This window comes from Gallus gallus, chromosome 2 (genome assembly GCF_016699485.2).
Source record: "Gallus gallus isolate bGalGal1 chromosome 2, bGalGal1.mat.broiler.GRCg7b, whole genome shotgun sequence".
In the NCBI taxonomy this organism is placed as follows: domain Eukaryota; kingdom Metazoa; phylum Chordata; class Aves; order Galliformes; family Phasianidae; genus Gallus; species Gallus gallus.
Genome location: NC_052533.1, coordinates 128,250,469 through 128,276,089, shown reverse-complemented (window position 1 = coordinate 128,276,089; position 25,621 = coordinate 128,250,469). Strand labels below are relative to the sequence as shown.

General features: G+C 45.1%; 1 long non-coding RNA gene across 1 annotated transcript; it reads right to left on the bottom strand.

Moving 5' to 3' along the window:
• Window positions 1-5,261: 5,261 nt before the first annotated feature.
• LOC100859492 lies at window positions 5,262-19,791 on the bottom strand. The gene is made up of 5 exons (XR_005857876.2): window positions 16,282-19,791; window positions 15,586-15,822; window positions 14,997-15,203; window positions 7,054-14,563; window positions 5,262-6,958 (listed from the first exon to the last, which is right to left on the bottom strand). It is a non-coding gene; the product is annotated as an uncharacterized LOC100859492 (long non-coding RNA).
• Between the last annotated feature and the right edge of the window lie 5,830 nt (window positions 19,792-25,621).

Below are 25,621 nucleotides of genomic sequence, written 5' to 3'. Positions count from 1 at the left end.
AAATCTTCTTTCTTTCAGGCATCTCAGAGAACACCTGTCTCCAAGCAAATAGAGCAGCAGGAGCAGTGTGAATCCTCTTCCCTTCTCATTTTAATGAGGTGTTAATATCAGAGGCTGATAGAGATTATGTAAGTGCTAACATTGCTAAGGAAAACCGTGGAAGAAACAAAAATAAATGGAAGTCAAATAAAGTGAACCCTATCACCACGCAGTGCCAGCTGCAGGAGCAGGAACGGCACTCGGAGGCAGAAAAGCATTCTTGCACTTACTGTGCCCCAGAAGTGATGCCAGCTGCTCGCCAGCTTTCCGACCAGCACCCTTCCATCTCCACCCCCACGGCACGGCCTGGTGACGGAGCCACAGAGCCACACCGCTGCCACCTCCTCTGCACCCCTGTCCCCTGATTCCTGCAGGAGGTTGGCGCCTGGCAGCAGCAGAGAAGCAGCAAAGAGGGAAGCCAGAGGGGGCAGTGTATATTAAAAAACAGCCGCAGCGCCTCTGAAGCATTCCGGAACAAGATTGTGCAATCAGTGGCTTGTGCACCCATGTGATCTTGTCGCTGCGAGCCAAGGTTTTCAGAGGGAACTGAAAGGAATGAAACACCCACTAGATTCTGCTGCGGATCATCTGAAAAGCTCAGCTGTTTCCCTCAGCCTCTTCGCTTCATATTTTACATTTGCTCATCGTGCTGTTTCTCCCCGGTGCTCGTGGGAGGCCAGGCTCATTGCCAGATCTGTTTGTACACAGTCCCAGGGTAGGCTTGGGTTACTGGCCAGCTTCCTTGTGTCCTGGCGTTCCCTGCATCTTGGGGTAGTGAGCTTCCAGCAAAAGGCTGCTATGGCCAGGCAGGATCAAGCAAGCACAGGTGGGATCAGCTCTGGCTGTAAATGTCTCTGCAGGCTGCTATCCTTGCAGGGTGATGGGGAGCACCTGGAGAGGTGATGTTCTGCAGTTCCGTAGGGTGGACAAAATGTGGAGGCTGAAAGAGGAGTGAAAAAGGAAGGAGAAATCTTCCCCACAAGGTGGTTAAGACAAAGAAAAATAAGTCTATACAAATAGGGGGAAATCACAGCAATACGTACCTGTGTGTCTAGTGGTTCCTGTGCTGGGCTTATGGGTAAGAACATCCAGGTTCACTGAGCTTCTGGTCTCTTGGATCTCCATGACAAATACCCGAGTCTTTCCTTTTTCTACAGGTGTACCTTACAGCTTTCTCCAGCTTATGATGGGATCTCTGGTTGCAGTGCTGTGTGTCAGCCAGGGTTATCCTGAGGGGCTGTTTGCCACCCACGTGCACTTCCTGTGGAAGCAGCAGTCAGTCGAGGTGAAGGAGCAGAAGGTTGCAGTGCTGGGGCAGCAGCTCCAAAGCAAAGCGACGGACTCCTGGAGAGAAATCAGCTCTTCCAGAACCTGATTCTTCTTGTCCTTCTGCAGATGTCTCAAAATCAGGTAAAAAAATGAGCCTTCTTCTCTCTGGCTACAGAGGGAGCCCAGCTGGCTATCTGAGACAAGAGAGGTGGTAAGCACTGAAGTGAGGTGAAATTAATCCCTTTGCATCTTTAGAAGTGAGGACAGTTCCACACAGGGTAGTGACATAGGGCCCTTACATGTGGAGACAGCTCTGTGTGAGACACCTGTGTGTGCAACTTCATACCAATGTGCATGTGAATGTGTCATCCTTGAGATGATGTGAACAGCTCCATTAATCGCACAGTGGGATAGCTGTAACACCATATCATTTTAGTACCTAAAACTGAGTGAAAACACCAGAGTCCCCTTCAGTATTCGCCAGGATAATGCCCAGAATACTTCGGGAGGAGCTGCAGAGCCCATGTGTGACACAAGGCCTCTTCTAGAAGTCACGCATGTGCCACAGTTTCTTGTCTCCTTTTTAGCACAAACTGCCCTTGATTAGTCATCGACCTGGTTTAGAAATTGCACCACTACCATACAGGCAGGGTGTAAGGATTTAAATATAATAGGCTGCTATCATTTTAAAACTGGCCTAGATCTAAGCCCACAGGGGGCAATAACTAATTTGATGGAAGTTGTAGCTTCTAAATAGATCTAGCTGTGACCTCGCCAGAGTTCAGCTCTGGGCTTCACTGTTCCAGCACTGAACCTGAGCTGAGTACCCTGACTGCCTCACAGTCCTTTGCGACAAACCAAGGCCCATGTAGGGTACAGCAGAGCAGAGCTTCCCAATGGGCATCCTTGCCCATGGGAACCACGAAGCACATAACGGGGGGCAAGGAATTATGGTTTCAACTCCAAAATCATTGAAAAACTGCATTTTTTGCACAATTTGGAGTCAAAACCATATGCGGCTCCATGGTTTTGGCTGTGTTCTGCCTTGGGTTTTTTCCAGCTAATTTCAACAGTCGCTGATCCAAAAGGTAGGAGTAAGTAAAGTCACCGCATGTTTTAAACCTTCTATAATGGAATATCTTGTGCAGAATGCGAGTCCTGTTTTTAATGTCAGAAGTGCTTCCCACCTGATCTTTTCACTTCTTCAGCTTTGACAAAGTACATCTGCACACTCAGGACTAAATCAGGCCTTTTATCAGCAAACGCAGTATTGTCGAGCAAATAGATATGTGTATCCATAGTGAGTTTGTTTGCATTAGCGGATACTACTAATTCTTCACATTAGCTGGTACTCCTGCGGCCTCTCAACCGGGAGATCACAGGTGCTGTCTCTGTATAAATATTGAACAAAACTTTGGCTGATGGTTGGTGGCACTTAGGTGCTGCTGAACTGAAAGTGTCACTGTTCAGATGGTACCAGAGCTGAGATTCCCTTGCCCATCTCTGATATCTGCTGAAGTGGAAATCAGTCACTGCCTCGGGCTCTTTTTCAGATTTCATCTCCTTCAAATCTCATCTCTTTCCTCTCCAAAAAAGCTTCTAATGAAAGCTTTGAGTGAGGGTGTTATAGCTGCTGCATTTGCCTCCAAAATCACATTGTCATTTCTACATCATACTGTAAGTGCTATGAAACAATGATAAAAGGAACAGTACAGCAAGTGCCAGTGGTGATGAATTCTAGGATCATCTTTATTCATCACAGGCAAGAATACGGCATTCACTCTGAATCCAGTGCTATACAACTGACTGAACACCCAAGTGTAGGTGAGGCTCACCTGTAAAAACGCAGTAAATATCAAGTATAACCTATTTGTTAACCACCTTTCTTCCATCAAATGAAAGCAAACATTTATTATTCCATGCCTCTTCCTCACAGCACAGCCAGAGTTGCGGTCTGCAATCATTATCATAGAATGATGATCATCATATCATAATGATATCATCATTATTCATAATGAATTCCACATTCCCCTAGACCCCGCTCATTAGAACTGTATCATGCTCTATCTTGCCTGGAGGATAGGAATAACGTTCAAATCTTGAACATTTCCCCCAGGATTGGAGAGCAGGAGGGATGTGGCTCACTTTGCGTGCAGATAGGGTTAATTTTTTCCTCCTTCCTGCATTCTTTTGTGCAGTCATCCCAAGGGGAAGTGTCATATTACCTCACCTCTCATTCCTAGGTTTCTAAGTTAGACCTGGATTTGAATTTCTCTGGCTTTAGAGGAGTCACATTCAGTATTCTGGTTTGGGTACATCTTGCAATGGAAGGTGGTATGTTCATAGGACGTGAGTTTGATTTGCTTATTCCAGTTTCAGCCCATCTCATTTTGAACAAATCCTGATGTTTAGTCTCCCCCCTTTTGTGCAGCTGTGGAATATACTGAGACGAATCACTGCCTTAAAGAGGAAATAAAGCATTGCCTTCCCATGGGAGGATTTCTGAAGACAGAAAGACAGGGTAGCTAGCACTGCAGCCTTGCCCTGGCTTGTCTACACATGAAAGTTGTTTTAGAATAAGCTGAGGGTTGAATGTAAAGCAGGATAGGCATTCCACAACTGCTGCGTGTGTTGCTGAGATCTCAGTAGGAGCAAAGAGTCAGGGTAGCTGCATGATGAATCAGTGGGACTGCCCTGAGCCTTCCTTAGCTATATCCAACAGAAAGTAACAGGCAAGGCTTTTGAGGACTTTGTATGCAGGATAATAGACACAAAAGCAGAAGTAAATTATTTCAGACTAGTCAGAATTAAATAAATAATTGGGTTGTTTGGTGTTTTTTCTTTTTTTTTTTCCTGACCATAAAATTGAAGCAATGAGATGTCTCCAGGACTTCTTTCCTTCACCTTTCAAGTCCTTGGATTGGAATAATATGAGACAGCAAAGAGGAGAAAAGGCAGCTTCAGACCACTTTGTTCTCCCCTGGATCACACCAAAAAATAGCTTAATTTCCCCTTCTTCCCCTCCATCCCTCTCTGCTGTCCGCTGCAGAACAGGAGCTAGGCAGCCACATGGACACAAACCCCATGTTGACGGTGCTGGCTCCTGGCCTTTCCCAGTGCCACCTCTGCCTTTTGCAGCAGTGGGCATCTTTTGATTTTGGTAAGCAGTTGGACTGCCTGAACCGTGAGACTCCCACTAACACATCTGATCGGGTGATGGTAACACCCAAACATAATGCTCCTTCCTGTACCCTTGGTTGCTCGCTTTAGCTAAAACTCTCATCTGTGTTAACATTGTTCTGCTGCACATCACTGAAGCAACACATGGAAGTGACACCTGCTGGCCTTATTTGGCATTAATCAAAGCCATAGGGGCAGAATGGGCCTTAGGTACTGGGACTGTGAGGGGAAGAGCAGGGACTCCTCATGGCCTCTGCACATTGCTGCCGTGCAAACACGAAACCAGCATCCCTGCAGTAACGTGATGGACACTGTCTGGGTGGGCGGTTGCCATGACCTGGGTTTGCCACAGCCCCATGCTCCTTGAATGGAATGGTTTTCCTCAATTACCTCCTATCCAGAGATTGCTAGGAAACGTCATGTACTTCCATAGGGAGAGGGCAACACCAGTAATACCTCATGGGGCAGGTGAAACGGGAAGGAACACACATCCCTCTAGCACTTAAACTGATCTTATTTGAGTGTATGACAGCAATCTGAAAGCACTGGTTTCACCCTGTGTAACTCCTGTAATGAGCTACAAAGGACAGGTCCTCACATGTACCAAGGTCACTGCTCAGTGCCCTTCTCCTCCTGAAAACAACATGGCCATCACCTCCCTCACCTCCTCCCCTCCCATGTCAATGCTCTGCTCACCAGCCTAGCCTGCCATATCCTGGTGCCCACCAGCTGCACCAGCTCCTTGTGCTGCCCTTGGTTGGTGGCAGGCCCTGATCTTCCCAGTTCAAGGCTGGGGAAGATTCTGGAAGGCCAGGAGGCTGCAATGGCAACCAGAGCCACTTGCACCCTACCAGGCGTCACACTCTTCCAGGCCAGCCCTGAGCATGACATTGTACTTCATGACTCAGGCTGCCAATTAACCCAATTAATTGGCACCCCATGGAGGTGTTAATGGGAGCTCCCCAAGCCCTTGTCTGATGGTGTGCTCTGTGCTTCTGTGAGGGAAGCGGTGTTGCCTGCCCACAGTGGGTGAACACCCTTGGTTCTGCCCAACTTCACAAATTACTGAGTTCTTGCTTTCACCCAATGGATGAAGAGCCAGAAGGTCTGTGGCTGCTCTGGACTGAGAGCTTTTTTAATCTTCATGGTAAAAGTGAAAGCCAGCAAAGAAACAAAACATGGGAGCTGGCACAATGGCAAGAGGCGTGTTTTATTTTGGGGAGATAAGCTGATTTTCACTAAAATAAGTGTAGGTAAAACTTGAAAGGAAAGGGTTTTTCATGTGGAAAAAAAAAAAAAGGGTTTCATTTTGAATGTGTTGAAATACAGTGTTTTCAGAAAGGTGGCTGCTGAAACTAATAAAATTCAGTGCATTTAGCATAGACTTAAATATGTTTTTAACAACCCCGCCATGCTGTGCTGGCTCCTGCAGTGTGATGGACTCCCCATCTGGCTGAAGTAAACTCGACTTATACCTCAAAATTTAGGAAATAGGAAATATTTCCCTTGAAAAGGATGTACTGCTTTGTCTTCCCTAGAATATGATCAGAGTCTAATGAACAAATAATACCTTAGAAGGGTTTTTGATATGCTCTTTTATTCTGAGATGATGGAGTCCAAGTCTATGTCTTTACTGTGAAAAAATATGTCTTAATACAGCCATAAGATTCAAGTTCAGACAGGCTTTCCTGCTGTTCTGCCACAAACTGACTAACGAAGCAGAGGTTGTGTTCAATTTTTACGGAGTCTTTGCAGAAAAGCATTTAAACACTATTTTGGGCTTCCAGGGAGAAGCTGCATTGTATTACCTGGGGCTCCTTGAGTGAAGCATCTCCGGTAGTGAGCAACAGAGTGAAAACTGTATTTAAACAGACATAACATCTTTGGAGGGAGACGAAATAAAAGCACGATAAATCACATCAGGTTGTTAAGTGTGAACAACAAACACTCCCAACACCTCTCGCTCAGTATGCTGGCAGTTGTCCTGATATGTTCTCTTCTAGACAGCAGTTCTTTCTGCAGCAGGCTGCTCCTCATCTCTCCTCTCACTGCTTTCCCAGGTACTTTTCCTCCACTCAGGGGAATGCAGCCATTGAACATGCTGATATCTTGCTTCTGTTTTCTGCAGGAAGAATGCAATTCTTTAATCAAACACATTGATTCGGTAGAGGTAAAGCTTCAAAAAACAGACATACACACAGTGCTCCAGCGAAGAGTTACCATCTGCCTTCCCTTCTCGTCCTCCTCCTCAAAGGAAGGAAGAAAGAAATTCTGCAGGAGCTTAGCTCTTCGTTACCTGCTAGCTCTGACATTCATGAGATTCCCTGCAGGAATTTTCTTGCTATCCAGGCACGATGAACACCCACAAAAATTGGCAAGGAGATGACTTCTAACTTGTTTTCAAAAGCTGGCTCTATTTCAAATAGACAGTGTCTCTCTGGTATCAAACCAGGTTTGGTTTTGCTTTCTCCTGAAAAATAGAAAAGGCAAGTAGCTATCCTACTGGTTGCCTTGAAAACTAGCAAAAATACGATGTTTCAGGGATCAAAAGGAAGACAATTTTACCTGTCAAAGCCTGAGGATGAAGTTCTGTGTTTGCCTGATAACATCATCTAGCTGAGCATCCTGAAAACCTAAGGCAGAGTTTGCTTTCTGTATAGTCTGCTTCCCTGCCTCTACTCCAGAAACACAGGCTGCCTACAGCAGGGAACACCCAAATGTCAAATTCAGAGCTCGGCCATTGTGCCAGGAGAGAGCTGATATTGCTACATCAGTCGTTAGTGTGCAGAGTTAAACATCCATATTATGTTTTCATGCTGGAAAAAGTTGAGTCCGGGTGCAGAAGAAAAAAACAACACAACAGTAATTTAGCTGGAGTAGTTTTTTTTTAGATTGAGAAAAGTTATACCAATTCCCATGGGGGAGAAAAAAGAAAGAAAAAAAGGAAAAGACTCCACTTTCCTTCAGCCAGTGTACGCTGAGTGAGGGAATTTACTTGCTTTGCAGAACTGTACAAGCAGTACAAGCCAAGACTTGAGATAGACTTGACAGATGACTGAGAGAAGAGAAGCAGCTGGGAAAGAAAGGACTGCCATAGAAGTGTGACTGAAGAGTTACTCAGCATAGGAAGGTACGCGTATTCTCTGCCAGTATTAATGTCAACAAGTTTTCATTTATCAGTTTAGGGTATTGACATTACCAAGAGGTGCACAGTCTTGGAAGGGTTACTTTTGGGCTTTGAGTTGTAACTCAACAGAGATGAATTTTGGAGAGCAGTGAGGTTCTGTGTTGGCACATAGGAAATAGTATGTTTGGGAAACCTCAACCCAGATCTACTTGAACCACGTGGAAAAACAAAACTTGCTGTACAGTTCATGCACTGCTGATAGGGAATTTGTTTCGTTAGCATGGCCCCTGTCGCAAGCTCAGCAAGCAAAACACGGGGAGGAACTTGCACCCAACAGAAGTACATGGCTGGGGCTTTTATTGCTTACTGCAAGTTTTCCACAGCTTGAAGAAACAGTTGCAGCCTATTGCATCAATAGGAGTGCAATTTACATTGAAAAGTAAGAATACAATGTATATTCCGGGGAATTATCTTGATGCCACTTACCACCTTGAAGGTGAAGAGCAATATCACTGCCTTCTAGTCATAAGCAATAATTAGCAGCGGCTCATCAACTTTGATACCTCCCATGGCAGACAGGAAAGCTGTGGCTGTAATCTCTACTGTCTGCAAGTATAGAACACAAATAAAGTCCTGAATATTGGCAACAGTGGAAGGGAGAGAAGTCTGATGTTTCCACAAATATATGCTTTCCAGTGCAGTGCAGGAACCAGTTACCTTCCACCACCCTGTCCTGATGAAGATTTCTTATGGGCCACCCATGAGATTTTTACTTACATTAGAAAATTATGCATTTTGACAATCTTTACTTCAGATTCAAGATGGATTAAAAGTGGCTTCTCACCACTCCTGGACTGGATGTGGTCTGTCAGCAGGAAGAGACTCCTTCACTTTCATTCACCTACTATGAAGTGTTGGACCCAAACTCCAAATCTACCTACACCTCTAACTGCAAAAACCTGCATTTCAGCACCTGCTGAGAATCCGTGTAGAACGGCAGAAGTTTTCCTAATAGCTGTGCACGTGAATTCCCTGCTGGATGGAGAAACATTCCACACCAGCAAATGGAGACCTGCTGCCGATACAACTGAACCATCTTTTTAAAACTTGGGAGCTATCTGGCCATAAGGCTCTCTTGCTTGTATATGTTGTGTCTACCTTGGCTGTGGGTTCCAGGAGAGGTGCCAGCAAATCTGTGTCAGTGAGAGAACTGATTTTCCTGCTCCCGAGCCAGTGGGGCTGCGGCAGGAAAACTTGGTGCTCAAGTCCTGCCTACCATGGCCTCAGTCCACTTCCACTGCTCTCAGAGAGGGCTTTTCAATGAGTGATGTGCAGTGTCTCACCTCAGGCAACTCATCAAAGCTTCCCTCAGATCGATGGAGCCGCTGGGAAAACCAGTATTCTGCAAATTAGACACCTACTGTAAGGAACAGTGTTCCTCAGTAACAGACATGATGAATGCTATGAGTAATGACAGATCCATGTGTTAGCAGTACCTGGTGTCAGCCACCTACTGGCTCGTTTCTTCTTCTGATAGAGGCTTTTCTCCTGTGGTTATGTATGAGACGTACATTTCACATGTGAAGGTGAATGTCTCTGCAGAAGCAAAAGGAGCCAAGCGTAGAAGCTCTAGGGTCCTGACTGCAACTGTGAAACAGACTTGGCATTGACCATCAAGCTCTTTGCCTCAGTTTCCCCATCCAGAGTATGAATAACGTCTATGTTGCAATCATGCTGCTAGGCAGAGTTCATTCTCGCATGGTGGTGCTTTGGAGATGCCAAGCACCCCAGCAGATACCGCTACCATCAGCGTACCAACGTATCTACACAGTGAACAAAAGCAGGCACAGATGCTAGCATAATGTTATGTATTTTGGTACAAAATGAAATACAAATCTTGCCTTCTGTCCCTAGATTTCTTGTCAAACATTCATTGCTTCACATGCTGAAGCAGTTAGCAATACAAAGCATATTTCTATCCTACTTTATTTTATTCTTTGAACAGAACTCCACATAAAAAAAAGTGAAGAGCCATGATTGAATCTTAATACAAAAAAAAAAGGGCTTAAGTTACATTCTCCTGGGATCATCTGTAGCAAAGCATAATAAGTTTCTCAATATCTGACCTAATTATATCTGTCCTTCTAAGTTTTGTTTCCCATAAGAGCTGAATGTCTATGGTTAAAAATAACGTCTGAAACTCCTCCAAGTTCCAACAGAACTTTTTCAGCCTCTCTCAAATTTAATATCTATTTTAAATTTGGTTTAATTTTTCACCCAACATTAAAAGTTACAATTTTGAGGCTGGCGTTCTACTCTGTTATCCAGCTCCTAAAAATGCTTTGGTTAGATAAACTCAAGAGCTGGAGAAAAGAAATAATTATGTTACACATGTTTATTTCATCGTGTTGGAGAAACACTGCCACTGTTGAAACAAGTGACACGGAGGCGTGGAAGGAAGGATGACTCTGTGATTGAAACGAGATTGGCTGCGCTACAAATACATCTCCTGGGTCACACTGAGGTCTCTGCCACACAGCGCTGGGCGATTCTGTGATGGCTGTCGGCTTGGTTTGTCCCTGTGCAGGAATGACCAAGGGTGACGCAGGGCCAGGCCCCTGCAGCCCACCAGTTCTGCTTGGAGCTCCCTATATCCAAGTGAAATCTGCTGAAATTGGGATGTTAGAATCCTTTGCACACTTCTTTTTCTGCTGGCCCTGTTACTGGGGGGCTGGTATGGACCCAGGGCTGAGAGTGTCCAGAGTTAGGATCCACCTTAGGGGACAGCCAGACAACCCGGGGGTACCAAGAGCCCAGAGGCAGAGCATTCACCCTGCTGACCAGCACCACAAGGCCGAATTCCTAGCATCTGCCAGGGGCGGTGAAATCAGGTGCAACGTGTTTAAGAATACAGGCAAAAATTATAACTAATCCTGCTGCATTCCCAGTGGGTTGTTAATAAATAACGTTACACAGCAGCTTTCCACGTGAAGAGGCCAGGAAGGTAAGCAGCCAGCAAACAGAGATCCAGGCAGGATTTTTGCATGGGAGAGTCAAGTTCTGTTTTCTCTGTTAGAAGGCTTTTTTGGTTTGCAAGGATGTGGAAGGAGAATCTGGAGATGAGAGTGAGCACCGCAGTCCCAGGCCTTGCCTGATGGTAGGAGTTCTACACCCATCACCCTGCACTGGCCAGAAAGCCTCATCCCAGGGCTTCATACATGGCAGTGCCTGGCCATGGAACTGTTGGAAGAAACAGAGCAATGCGAGGCTCAATGTGGTTTCAAAGATACGCGAGCCCGGTGTTTTCCCTAGTTTGTAATGCAGGTTCAAGGCCGGGGCAGGCTGCCTGAATCCCCAGAAGAGGCAGTTTGCTGTGTGAGGGCCGTGTGGAGGGGCAGCAGCTCCTCAGCACATCCTGCAGTGAGGAGGCCCAGTCCTGTGAGCTGGTAGTGAAACCCCCATGGGCTGAGTGGGGCTGAGCACTCCAGTCTCACCGACCTTGCTGTAACCAAGAGGCCCATCTGCATGTGGGGAATCCAGCTTCAAGCTCGGCATCCTAATTTAGCAGAAGCATCTGACTTTTCCCTGAGAACTCAGAAGATAGACAGGGCCATACCTTTGCTGTGCACTGCCTGAGGACAGTGTGTGGCTGTGAATCCCCAGCATCAGGAGCCACCCACCTTCTGCCATGGGGAACTGGGGCAGAGCCACCTCCAGGCTCTCAGGAGAACGGGCAGCACTGAAAGTTGCTAACTGGAGGACAAGGAGCCAGGCTCAGGCAGCTCCTGCCACAGGAAAGGGGAAGGAAGGGCAGCAGTGAGGTGGAAAACCAGGCCTGCTGCCTGTGCTGCAGATAGGAAGGGAGAAGGCAGAAGTACTGCCGTGGGATGGGGCCCTGCTTTTGCCCCACACAGCAGCTGCTGCCAGGGCTGTCAGCATTCCTCCTCCAGCAAAACCATGGTGTTACTGCTGAGGGCCCAGCTGACATCATGGAGTTCTCCTGCTCTTCCCAGAGGTAGGATCCCATGGTGTTTGTCCCTGGAACAGACGAGGGGAGAAAGGCATGCAGCAGAGAGAGGAGACCCTGACATGGGGTGGCAGCTACTGAAGTTTGGGGCCAGAACATGTCAGTAATGCAAGGGAGAGACTCTGCAGGTGTAGTAAACTCAAAGTGTCTCCACTATCTGTTTTCTAGCTGTTCTCCGTGGGCAAGGTGTTAAACTGAGTTTTTTGACTTTTACTCATCTCTTTGGTTTGAAGAGTAAAGCAGAAATTAAGGATCCCAGGCACTTCTTAAAGTCTAAATAGCCTTGATTTTGTAAAACTGTTCTTTTTCACATAGATGTTTTCTGATAAAAGGGTGGTTTGTGAGCACTGAGCACAAGGCATTCTTTGATGATATATCACAACCACATAGGGAAGCAGTAGATGCGAGAACTGCTATTATGGAAAAGCCAATATAGATCTATCTTGATATAAGAGGGCTACAGTTTTACTGATATTGGGCATCCCATATTGAGAAGGAACTGAGGAGAAGGGCATTTTTTCCCATAGAATTTTGACATTTCCAAAAGCAGGACAGTCTTACGTGACAGCGCTGATCTGCAGCAATAGGTGCACACAAACGTTCACTTGCTCCTAGCAGGAATGTCAGAAGCTCATTTCTAAATTGGGAACTTGCACCTGCATGTGTAATATTCCAAACATAGTAGGCGCTTCTGCCTGTTTTCCTATGTTTGACTTTGAAAATCTGTTCCTCTCTCGATTGAACTCATTACTTCCCAAATATCCTCTTAAATCAAGTTTTCTTGTGATGTTCATCCAGGATTTCTGAAGGATCAGTTCCATTGTTATGTTTTCCAATGTTATTTGTTTTAATTGTCCCATAACATTTTTTCTGTCCCCCCTTTCATTTCTATCTGATCCCCCAGTAAACTTCTATAATCCTGAGATGCTCTTCTCATAGTTTCTCCAACAATCTCTTTGAAGAGACCAGACAAGTTAGACCATCCCTGGAGTGATGTAAAATATTTCCCTAATGTGGACATTACAAGTGCCAAGAAATTCCTGCCTTAGTGTGAGCATTTCCATCCTGCATTCACGTACGTCAGCGGCAGTCAGGGAGCAGTCTGCCCTCACTGGAGACCCCTCACTCCTGGAGAGGCATTCTTGGCCCTCGAGGTCACGGCATCTGCCTCTGCCAGTCCCAGCAAAGGGCTCTCCACCCCCACATGTCACCTGCCAAGAGCCCATCACAACAGATTCTTTTCAGCAACCTATGAAACAATCGAGATAGCCGCTCTTGGTTTATGTTTGAGGCTAAATAGTGTCCAGATGCCTCTCTTCAAAGAATGGCATTCTTTTTCCTTTTCTTTGGTGTCTAGAGAACCCAAGCAAGACCAAAGCAAAGAAGGTCTAAGCAGAGAGACATAGAAATAGGATCCTCTCCCATGGCAATTCTGGATTTCTAGCAGAGCTGCTCCTCAGATGCTATAATAGCCCTTACACAATTGCTGCTCCTCTGCTCCACCCTCTCAGGAGATCGCAGCCACCTGAGCTCAGCACCCTGCCTCCCTCATGCGCAAGGGCTGCGCACAGAGCAAAGGGCTGGTGCTGTGCCATGGGAATAGGGAAAACCCTACAGAGCCCCTTCCTGGGCAGGCAGCCCTTTTCCTTCCCTCTCAAGGGGAGAGGAGAAGAGAGTGCATCAGGCAGGGCACACTGCAGTGGTGTCTCTGCACACAGACAAGGTGCAAAGGCAGGCATAAGGCCTTGCAGCCCACCACGCAGCTGGCTGGGAGACAGGGGTCTGCCCACGGTGCCCTTTGCAGCCCACCGACCCTATGCAGAACAGGGGTCCTCCTGTTTCCAGCTGCTGTGGGTTTGCTGAAGGGAATGAAGATTTGCTCTCCTACCTCTATTTGTGAGAGCGTTCAAACACAAAAGTTAAAGCCAGGCTTATCCTCTCTTTTCTTTACATAAAAGCTCCCACTCAAAGCAGACATGTTCTGCAAACTATTATCTCCTATATTGTTCAGAGTGGTTCTAATTTTTCCCACGTTGCTCAAAGCTCTATCCTCAGGTGACTGTTCTCTGAGCTTCTGCAGCTCTGCTTTACTTTTCAAATAAGATTTATCCATTAAAAAACAATTCCACCGCTTTTTGCAGCTATCATTTTGTCACATATGGATTTATTCAATAAATGCTTTTAATAGCAACATTTCTAGGCTTTGTTTGTTGAGAGCTGTCAGGCTTTTACGAGCCAGGGTTGGCACAGGAGCTGAATAGCCTCTTTGTACCCAGGAGAGTTCCCTGCTGGTCATGACAGAGGTCCTGCACACACAACTAAATGAAAGGAAATTAAAAATATGAGTATCTACATAATTCACAGCCAGTAAATGGTGCAGAATATCAGGCTTCCAGCAACACCCAGACCTCGGCAAATCTTTTCATAAAAGCTGAGATGTGGGATTTTAATCCGCAGTTCCAAGATTCGCCCAAAGATCTAAAAGCCTAACAGAAGTATGGGGAGGGGGGAACTATATAAAGGCCGCGAGGAAGAGCAAATTCAGCCTATCCAAGGGCACTGGGAAATAACAGCTGACAGGACAGAAAGGAGAGGTCAAGACCACTATGCCAAAAATCTTGGGTTCCTGGGTCAGCCCGGAGTCAGGCAGCGCTGCTCCTGTCCGTCTGCCGCCTGCTCGGAGCACGGGTCTGCAGCACTCTGCTCTCAGTGCGCGTGGCACCCACCCCGCAGGAGCTCGCTCACGTGTCTGCTGAGGAGCCGTAAGAGAAGGAGGTGGCTGTGAAAGGGAGCCGGTCTCTTCCTTTGTTCTGTTTTCCCCATCCCTTGGTTGTTGTTTTTTTCTGAGTTCTTCAGATGTCCGTCGCTGAATCCTTGGCCCAAATTCTCCTCCTTGAAAGTGGTGCAGCACTTCAGTTTCGCTACGTACGGTGAAATCGAAAGAGAAAAGAGAATGTGTTGCCTAACGCTCTTTGGTAGGTTTCCAAAAATTAGAAACTGCTTTTGGTGCCTTCCTTCGTAACACATTCAGACATCAGGAGGATCTCTTTTTGCTCCTCGTCCTCCACAGTCCCCCCCAGTCCCACAAGGAATCACTAATAACATTCTCTCGGTACCCTGTTATCTCCCTCTGACCATCTCTGTCTTCTGTGCTGCAGCTTGTGTACATTGTCGAGAGGAATCAGAGAGAGCAAAGAACCAAATAAAAAGATCCCTCCAGGAATACAGTGTTCGATTATACAAAAGAAAACCCACAGTCATATTGCTCATCCTTATTTCCCAGAGGATGCCTCCAATGTCTTTTGTTCCTCGGCTTTTTAAAAAGAATTTCCTTTTCTGGTAAAATCATTTTACCTGTGAACTTCAGGCCGGGCTTTTGGTCACATTTACCCACTCTCCCATTACAGCTGTCACACTTCGCTCTGCCTCCAACAAAAAGCTTAAGGCTGCTTTGTGCCCAGGTTCCAGGACCTTCCTTCCATCAGCTCTGGGGTTCCGGGGGGAGCCCAGCTTCACACAGCAGGTTTTTCTCACCGATGACAAAGTGCCATAAATGCATTCCTGCTGATAAAAGTGATGATGAGATCCCCAGAGAGGTCAGGAAAGGAACGAGCACGGGGCCCAAAGTCCCCTCTCGTCTCTCACAGTGCTCTACCTGCTTCAGGGACAAAGAGCACCTTCTGCTCCCAGGGTTCAGCTGGAGCCATCCTCCTCAGTGCCAAAGTTACTATAAATAACTAACTGCATAACTCTCAAACATACAAATGAGAAGTACAGTAGCATATATAATGCATTACAAACTGCTTCCCTGAAATCCACAATTCCTATCACTCACATTATGTTATATGTGTTTTGATATGGATTCTGCTTTCATGTAAAAGCTGTAAAATGGAGGTGAAAAATCCATCTACCCTTACACTTTTTGCTGGGAATCTGATCTTACCTCTGGTTTGCTGTCCTCCCAGCTGTCTGGGAATTGTACCGTTTATGTTGGAGCTCCTCCAAGATTAATGGCATCATCTGTACAGTTTTAAAAGCCTAATCTTGCTAAATCTCTTTGTTTTGAGACTTGATTGTGCCCGATCTTCATTATTTTAATTGTTTAATGTATTATAATTAAGGCTCAATTAGACCCAACAGATCCCAATTCAGCTCTCCATCCGTCACATCCATCTGCAAGCTGTGGGAAGCACAAGAGAAGAAGGGTCGATCCCATGCTGGTTGTTCATTCCAGAGACCAGGTACTATTTTTTGCCACTGACTTATGTTTAACTGCAGGCAAGTCATCTGTCTTTCTGCTTCTCCAGGGGCCTCCAGCTTGCTGTGCTGACAGCCTAACTGGGTCTCAGTACAGGCTGACATCTTTACACACAGTGTTATGGCAATAACAATGACAACCCACAGCCCTCCCCATATGCAGCTGCCAGCTAACTGGAGCAGGCTCCTGTTTATGTGCAGTACAGGAAGAAAGACCCCAGACACGGAAGCTTCTAAGTATGCATGTAGCCTCAGCATTAAGCACGAACACTTCCCTTCCCTTCCCTTCCCTTCCCTTCCCTTCCCTTCCCTTCCCTTCCCTTCCCTTCCCTTCCCTTCCCTTCCCTTCCCTTCCCTTCCCTTCCCTTCCCTTCCCACCCACCTCTTATAAAGTTCTGGAAAGATTTTGGTGCAGGCACGTGTAGACAGATCCCTTCTGTCTTCCATGCATGATGCAGCCCCACCAGAGCCATGCCAGCCATATCCTGAGCATGCTACTGCTGCCAGGTCTCCTGCACAAAGTCAGCGGGGCAGCCTCAGTCCTGCCTGCAACCTGGCACCAGGGAGAGAGCCCCTCTTTGCCTGGAGTTAAGAGCCAGATACTCCTTCTGGAGTGAGCTGGAAGAGCAAGTGGGTGTCACATTTTCCTTTCAAACGGTGAAGGAATTCCGTAGAATCATAGATTCATAGAATGGCTGAGGTTGGAAGGGACTTAAAGACCCTCCAGTTCCAACCTCCTGCTGTGGGCAGGGTTGCCACCCACTAGATGAGGTTGCCCAGGGCCCCAGCCAACCTGGCCTTGAATGCCTTTAGAAAGTTGTCTATCTTCTCTTCCCCCATTACCTTAATTCAGCTCTTCAATGAAGTGAGCATTTACCCAGGATGTGGAAGACCCAGATTCAATTCACTCCGTCTTACAGAAGAGAAATCCATTTTCACAGGGTACACTCTTGTTACTGGGCCCCACAAGGAGACCTTTAGCTAAAATTTCATAGGACAGTGGTTTCTGGCCTCAAGTTGTGACAGGGGAGGTTCAGGTTGGATATCAGGAAAAACTATTCTTAGAAAAAGTGGTGAGACATTGGCACAGGCTGCCCGGGGAGGTGGTGGAGTAGTCATCCCTTGAGGTGTTCAAGAGACACGGAGATGTGGCACTGAGGGATGTGGTCAGTGGGCAGGGTGGGAATGGGTCAGTGGTTGGATGAGATGACCTTACTCATCTTTTCCAAGCCAAATGATTCTATGATTCTATATTTGTACAAAAATGAACAGCAGAATATTGATGCTGAGAGCAATGATAGATGCTGGCCAGGGTTACAGCCATGTGGTGTCTTATCCAGCAAATACTACTGTGCAAATCAAATAAGCTCTGGTTAGCTTTCCAAGGAATATCAGCATTCCCTAGCACCTTCCTAGAAGCAGTAAACAGTATGGAGAAAGACCAAAACCAACACACAGATAACAAATCAAACCTTAATTCATCATAAAAACAAGATGGAAAGAAACAAAGAGGTGCAGAAATCTGCCATTTTCACCTCCACACAAAAAACAGACATGGTAGTGCCCCCCAAGCCTGATAAAAGGCGTTCCCTTTAGCACCTGCAGCCAGCACAATGTGTGAGGCCGCTCGCTTGACATTAAGGAACGTGTGCTCCAGAGAAGATGCAAGAGGTGTGATGCTGGAGGAGGACGTGCACTCGATTCAGAAAAAGGCACGCATCGAATGAATGGGTGAGTTACAGAACGAGCACCCGCTAGCTCCGCACTGCTCACAGGCCCTGTTTTTGCAGTATCAGTGCAGACTCATCAGTCAGCCTTCCCTGAAAACATTTCAGAGAGATTCACTGAAGATTCTTCCCTCAAAATGCAAACAAAAAGAGCAGCTTCCCTAGGAAGCCCTTTGAATAAAACAACAGAAAAGAAAGATTTCTAGCAAACATGGAGGTACGATTTCTATTTTAAGGCTCTAGGAGCAAAATAAATGAATGAATTAATAAACATATGTGCCTTCTTTATCCTAAATCCTTTCAAACATTTACAGATCTGTAAAAATAGCCTATTAGAACAACGCAATCAAAATAATATACTGCCTATATTCGTAGCCTCATTTGGGGATTCTTTTCTATTCCCCAAATATTACACAGGGTCATTTTTTTTTTTTTAGGTAGGGAAATATTTGTATTTTTGTAACTTATTTTTTTTTCTCCGAAGAAAAGGCAGTTTTAAATTACACGCAGGACAGCCTCCTAAATTTGGACTGGTTTTCAGAACTGCAAAATATAATGGGAGAGTTTGCAGCGGTGAAGCCAGCAATTCACACATCCAGCCCCCCTCACAGCCAGCCCCAGCACAGGCCCGCCGATGAGTTGCTCTTTGTTCTGCTGTCGGCACGGCTGCTCAGCATTTCTGACTCAGGTGGGCAGAACGCCGCACACCCCAGTAGCCATGACCACAGACTGGGAGGGACCCAGCGGGAGCTATTGTTGCCAAGGGAGAATTTGTCAGAGCAAGAAGCTGGCTGGGGAAGGGAGGAGCAGCCCAGAAGCACCAGCGAGGCTCGTCTGTGGGAGGAAGATCACAAGGGGGGGGTTTGGTAGGTGCATAAACACCAAGGCATAGAAAAAGGGAGCTGAACGCCGCATATAGCCAAATGAATGCCTTGCAGAGCTCTCTGAACATCCCCCTTGAGTTGGTGTTTCTTAGGTGAGGTCACCTTGGAGAGGTGACACGCCAGAGATGTAAATTGTTCTGTGAATGCAGGGGTGGTGCCAGGGGCTGTGTGAGGAAGGCACGGCTAGCAAACTCCCAAATCTCACACTGCACAAGTGGCAGTAAAGGCCCTCAACTGACAGCCGAGGATGGCAGCCTATTTTCTCCCCAAGAATCTGGAGGAAAAGCCTTCCACAACTTTGTACCTGTCCGCTTCAGGGGAAGGTCTGGCATTGCAGACCAAGTACATGTGCACCAAGAGCTTAAATCTTTCAGAAGAAATCAAACTCTTTTCAGAAGAAATCAAACTCTAACCATATTTGCTTCATCACCACCTATATCTGTAGGAGACAGAATAAACAGCCTGGAGAGCTTCTTGTTTTGTCATACAATCACAGAACCCTTAGAGTTGGAAGGGACCTCTGAAGGCCATCTAGTTCAACTCCCCTGCAATGAACAGGGACACCGCAGCTAGATCAGGTTGCCCAGGCCCTGATCCAGCCTCACCTTGAAAGTCTCCAGGGATGGGGCATCAACCACATCACTGGGCAACCTGTTCCAGTGCCTCACCACCCTCACCGTAAGAAATTTTTTCCTTATATCTAGCCTAAATCTACCCTCCTTGAGCTTGAAACCATTTCCCCTTGTTCTATCATCACAGACCTTGCTATGACTTGGTGCTAATAGCTGTATGTTTGGTGCTAAATAGCTGTTATACAGCTAACAGCTGTTATGTTTGGTGCTAAATAGCTGTAGCATAGACAGCACTGACTCATGGATTCAAGCATGCTCCACAGAGCACAGAACCTCCTGCCTGAACAGCAGCCATAGCTCTTCCGAATATCTACCCTGTCTTATGATCTGTTTATTAACTCCCCCATGTGTGTCTGCTTTCTGGTAGTCACAGGATGCAGTACAGCTCTTTCCATCCTCTAAGACCATCTACGGAGTTCATCCGTAGTTGTGATTTTTACTACTTCTTTTTACACAGCTGAATTCTGAAGCTAGAAATGCTTCAGCCTTCTTTTACTACCCTCCTTCCTTTTTGTTTTCACAACAGGTGGAACATTTCCTATGCTGTGTTTTGGGGGGTTTAGATCCTGTCCCCAAATCTTGTCCCTCCACTTGTCATTGCACATTGGCAAAAATGTCCAGATTTTCCTTATCAGAGCACCCAACCCCCAGTTATGAGCTTTCCTGGTGCAAAGCACCATCTCTGAAAACTGGCACTGGTGAGCACCTCAGTGCCCAGCCTAGCGAGTCTTTCTGTTCCTGTCTCCATGTGGCTTTTTGCCACAGGTCTCCAAGTCTGTTCATGTCTCCATGTGGCTTTTTGCATTTGCAGGCATGGGCCTGCAGAAGTATCGCCAGCCATGGTGATACTTTCCCTGCGAATGAAGTACGAGGAAAACAAGATTGTAAAATCTGGAGCTGATCAATACACTTGGTGAACTTGGTGAGGTATTCACAGCATTCTGAAGTTCTTGTACAGCTACTATTGCTGCTTGCTTGCTGCTTATCATATCGTAGAGATCATTTGATTACAGCCTAGCTGCTCTCTTAATTAGCCTAGCCAGAGGCCTACCAAGTTCGAAAAAAATGAATGTTTAACTGAGAAGAGAGGCATTAACTATTTGGGAGGTAAAGCACCCATAAACTTGTTAGTCTCCTTCAGCAGTTTAACTTACTTCACATAAAAACCTCAGTAAAACAAGAGAATCCAGAAGTTAGGGGAGAAAAAAAAGTCTCCCTTTGAGACCTTATGCTGGGAGTTTTGACTTCAATTTTTTCCCCCAAAGCTTATGGCTCAGTCTGTGCTGGATAAATGATGAGAAAGATTGGTTTGGTAGCTCTGAACATGGCCTGCAAGAAACGGAGTGGGATCTCAGCCCCTTCTTCAGTCCGGGGTGTCTTCTATACGGCCAAAGGCATTTGCCTGAGAGCTTTGTCCCTGCAGAACCTCATTCTGCAGGACTGGGTGTAAATGTTGATTTGCTGCTGACCTTTAAACAACTGTAAAAGGTTAATGTGGCCACACTGCAAGCACTTCCACTAATTTTATACTTCCTGGGGTTCTACTATTATGTAAAAGCAGGCAGGTTTCACAAGATGGGACACTACGCAGAAGAGCAGCTTTTATCACAGGACTATGTGTGTACATATTCTGTTTTGACGTCAACTCACTTGTGTTGTCCCTTTAAGATAACAGCCCACAACAGAACTACTAAAACTTTCTTGTCTAGAAAAGGTATCCATCTTGAGGAAAAGACCAAAAGGAGACAAGCAGTTTCTCTTTGTTGCTGAGCTAAACTCATTTGTAAATACAACTCTCACATTGTTTTATAGAACACTAAAGACCCTATGAGACAGTCTTAAGCCTCTATACTATACATGAATATGCTAAAAAATGTTGGGTTGGATATACTATTTGACTTGTGAGTGCAGATTTCGAAGAAAGGAAAGGAAAAGCGCATTTGCTTAACTCTAGTTAACTTCCTCTAAATCAGATTCTCTATACCCACCACACAACTGGATCTTTAAAATGTTGGGTAGCTGGCAGTGGGCACAATAAGAATCCACAAATATTTAATGAGTATGTATACCAGAGCAGGAGATTCTCCAGTCAAGATGGAAAGGGGTCAGTACCAATTAGTTTTGATACAGCTCTTGACATGAGCACAGCTTAACTGCCCAGCTGAACTTTTTGGATGAAGAAACAGCTATTAACTGGCTCCCAACAGGATATATCTGAGACCTCATTACTAAATCAGACAAAATCCGTATGCCTGTTAAGTTACAGGAGTTGACACTGAGCCAGGAGATCAAGGGGGAATACGAAGATAGTAACAGACTCTGGAGATTCTGGGAGGAAAGAAGGTGTTCAGGGAGGGAAGGAGGAAGAAGAGGAAAGACAAGACAGCCGAGTTGCTCTGCAAGAAATAAACCAAATGAAGTTTGATTGGGTTTGATTTATTGTTTTCATGGACTTGTATTCTTTGTCTCCTAAAATCTCCTTTGCCATAATAACCTTTCAGTGACTTGGTTTAGTAGCATAGTGGGTAGTAATGGTGATAAGAGGACGGTTGGACTAGATGATCTTGTAGGTCCTTTCCAACCTTGTGATCCTATGATTCTAACCTCAGGTTCTCTTCTGAAACCCTCCCTCCATGTAGGGCACGTGCTATGCTCAATCAAAATCATGGAGCATACTCCGGCTGGCTGGCTGGCTGCTCTCAACTGCTATATAAAGGCTAGCTTCCACCTGCCTTTCCAGTGCCGGCATTTAATTATGCTCCTTGTCCTCTGTACAGCTGTAGTTTTTCACAAACCTTATTTATCTTGAGATTGCAGCTCATCTTTTAAATTTGTTGAAATTGAGTACCAAAGTGTTTAAGGGGAATTGCTGAATGTACAGAGAGATAAACAACACAATCTCATAAACTTAATTTCAAAGGCAACCAGGCTAAAAACTGCCGGGTTTTAATTTCTGATCCTGTTCATGCCAAATGTTGTCTAACATTTCAGCAGCAATCTGTGGCCCTGAGAGCCTCTTTCAATACCCTATCAAGAATATAAAATAAATTGTGATAAATGTAGTCAGTATAAAGCGAAATGAGTTGAAATTGGTTGCTGGGATGCAAAACTGAAGTTGACAGGCAGTTGAGAGGAAACTTGCATGAAAATGCTTATTTCATGTATTTCTTTGGGGTTTAGCAGCCTGGAGCTGTCAAGATGGTTTTGCACATGCTCAGCAGCAAAAACAAGGGAACAAAGAGATTCTACCAGAGAAAAATGTAAATTCCTACAGTATTAAGCAAACCTTCAAGGTTAGAAATGCTATTAATGCCTGTAACTTGAATAAAGTTCCTTAAATACACACTTAGGGGCCCAAGCATCCCTTGTCGAACCGCATTCTGAATTTCTACACTAGTCTGTTATGATGATTTTACCAAAGGGTTGTAAAAATCTAAATAAAAGGTATCAGCAATTTCTCCTTTATCCATACCTCCGAGTCTTTTCTACTCTAGAAACTGTAGGTCACAAAATGATCTTTGAGGTGCCATATCATTCAATTTTTAGTATAATTATAAACAAATATACAATTTGCCGTATCAGTAATTCCTTGGATTGCCTTTTAAAAACACAGGTTCAACACTTGGCCTGTTGATCCTTTCAAGATAACATGTTTTCATTAAGAGTGCATGCGTTTAGTGAGAGTTTGCATACATCACATAGCAGCTCCACTACTTCATTCTCAAGTTCCTTTAGAGATCCTCAAGCAGTACCCTATGAAACTGGCAACTTACATTTTTATGAATTGCAAGCACATCAGCATTTTTTTCTGATGCCTTCAACTCTAGCAGCCATCGTATATTTCAGAAGAATGTAAATAAAATAAATAATTTATCACTTAAAAATATCAGATAAACTAACTCAGAATAAATGCATACAAGACAAGAATGACTGCAATTAAGTGACAGAACAGACACGAAACAAGACAGTATGGAGCCTCCTTCCTGACAATCAGCGTTAAAATAACATTAGCTAGTAAGCTCAAATAAATAAAAAATAAGACCAAAAATAAATCAAAGAAAGTATAATAGAATGATGTTCGTCTAAAGTTTGCTTCAAGACATCCTGTCTCTTCTGGTAACACTTTTTAAGTATTATCTTGCTCACTCAAGAACAGTTACACATAAAGGAAATGAATACATGCTAAAGAGGGTTCCAAGTTCCCAAATCTCAATGCCTATTGTTTGCAAAAAGCAAAGAACTGTTTTCAGTTGTAAACCAACAGAATTGCTCAGGATTTGGTAACTCAGGGTGTAACTCGTGTAGAGGACAAGACCGATGTGCAGTGAATTCATCAATTCTGTATCACACTCTCTTGAACTCACACCTTTGGCCCCAGAGAACCCAGGTCCAGTCAGTGCTCCCAGCACATCACAGAACCAAGTGATGTTTCTTTCGTTTCAACACCATCCATCTTGAAATGGAGAAGGAAATCTATGTGATACTCTCTTTCAATATATCTTTGGAAGACACAAAAACCTCAGCATTAGCCAATCATTTAAAAATGAGAACATAATAACATCATGGTGTATAAACCATATACATTTCACTTGTAGGCCTCTGATGAGCCAAGTGGTTTCAAACACTCACACCAAACCCTTTTGTTGTCGTTGGTTGCAGATATTGATTTGATTTCTTCACAGTTCTGATAAGCGCAGCAGCATCCCTAAAACAGTCCTTAGTTACATCTCAAAATAGTCTGATTAATCAATCTTATTCAAGAGCGTTGTACTTTATTCTTCTGTGTAGCTTTTTGCTTTGCATTTAATGTTGCAAAATCAAGCCAGGTACAACACAGGAACAAGCTGAATTTTCCATGGGAAAGTGAATACACCTGCACCAAGATGTCTGTTCTGAAAATAAGTTCTTAGAGATTCGAGGATTTGTGATTTTTAGGTGCACAAATGCCACAGGCACACTCACACGCCCATGGAGCTACACTTTACACACAAGAGCCTTGGTCAGCCAGGCCTCTCACATTAACTCCCAGCTAACTGGAAGGACACTCGCAATCATGCACTAACTGTAGGCACATATACATCAGTCCATATCCAAAAGTGTTTGAAGATTTAAATCCAGTGTACAAGATTATGGAACGAGGACTTTGATTCTTCAGCTAGATGCATCATTGTTAATAAAAATGGACTATAGATGGAGAGGTGAGGAGTTTAGAGAAGGTTTTCAGCACGTCGTTGGTGAAGCAGAGGGAGAGAGCACGTGAGACCCAGCAGCTTTAACTGCTTTCCATTTGGTGATGGAAAATAGCAGCCTTATCCACAATGTATGTTTTTTATCACTGGCACCTGACACAGAGTCAGAATCTGACTCACTTGAGACCATCAAGGAAAGAAAAAAAAAAAAAAAAGGGAACAAAATGAAAAGTCTAAAATTCATCCTTCCTTCAGTAAAGTCTCTGTTTGGTCAATCTAGAAGAATGCCCTGAGGACAAAGCGCATCAGTTGATTCAAGAGCCCAAACAGACTACACAAGAGAGGAATGAAGCATCTCATCTACTAATGCCATCAGTAAAGCTTAAAGTTTGACTTGTAAATCACAGGCTTTGGATATGGAAACAAATGAAGGTACCTAGGACAGATTCCTAAAAATTTTGATGTAAGCTTTATTCCAGAGAGGCGGTAATGCTCTGAAGATTTTGCTTTTGCTAACTGGAGGACAAGAAGCTGAAAGCCCTACAGAAGCTAAAAAAGATGGCAAAAGGATACTCCTGTATACAACAAAATAACCTGAGAATCGGCCATGAAAGCATGTAACAAATTCACAACAGCAAAGATATTGAGCAGCAGCTGTTAGAAAAGTGGCTCAAGACAGAAGGACCCCACAAAGCAGAGCTGCCATCTCTCCTTCCCACCCCCACTAGAGGCCATAGATCTGTAGGATCACCTCTCGCTCTCCAGAGAAGTGCCCTTTGCTAGGCTGCCTTTCCTCATGTCCCCGTTCCCAGGAAAAAAACAGTCAGTCAGAACATCTCCATTTTCTGAAGCAGCAGCAGCTGCCTCCTCGCACCAGATCCAGCAGCACCGTGCCTCCCAGCCCAGCAGCATTCACCAACTTGTAGGAGCTATTCCAGCAGATTTCCTGGCCGGAGTGAGGGGAACCTCCCCCAAAATCCCCGCTCTACTGAGCAGATAACCCTCCCTTGCTACTCATCCACTTTTAATCAGACCCAGTTAAGCACGGAGGAGAATGACTAAACACTTCCAGGGAAAAACGATGACAGGGAAGAAGAAAGAACCGAACGCTGTGCTCCAGGGAGAAGGAAAGATATCTGGGGCTGTTTTCATTTTTTCCCACTCCATTTCTTCCTCTCTTGTAAGAAGAAAGTAAAGCGAGAAGCGCTGTAAATAAGCGTACACATATATACTTTTATATGCTAATGTGTCTAACTCCACAAATGAGTTCTAGCTCCCAGCTGCTGACAA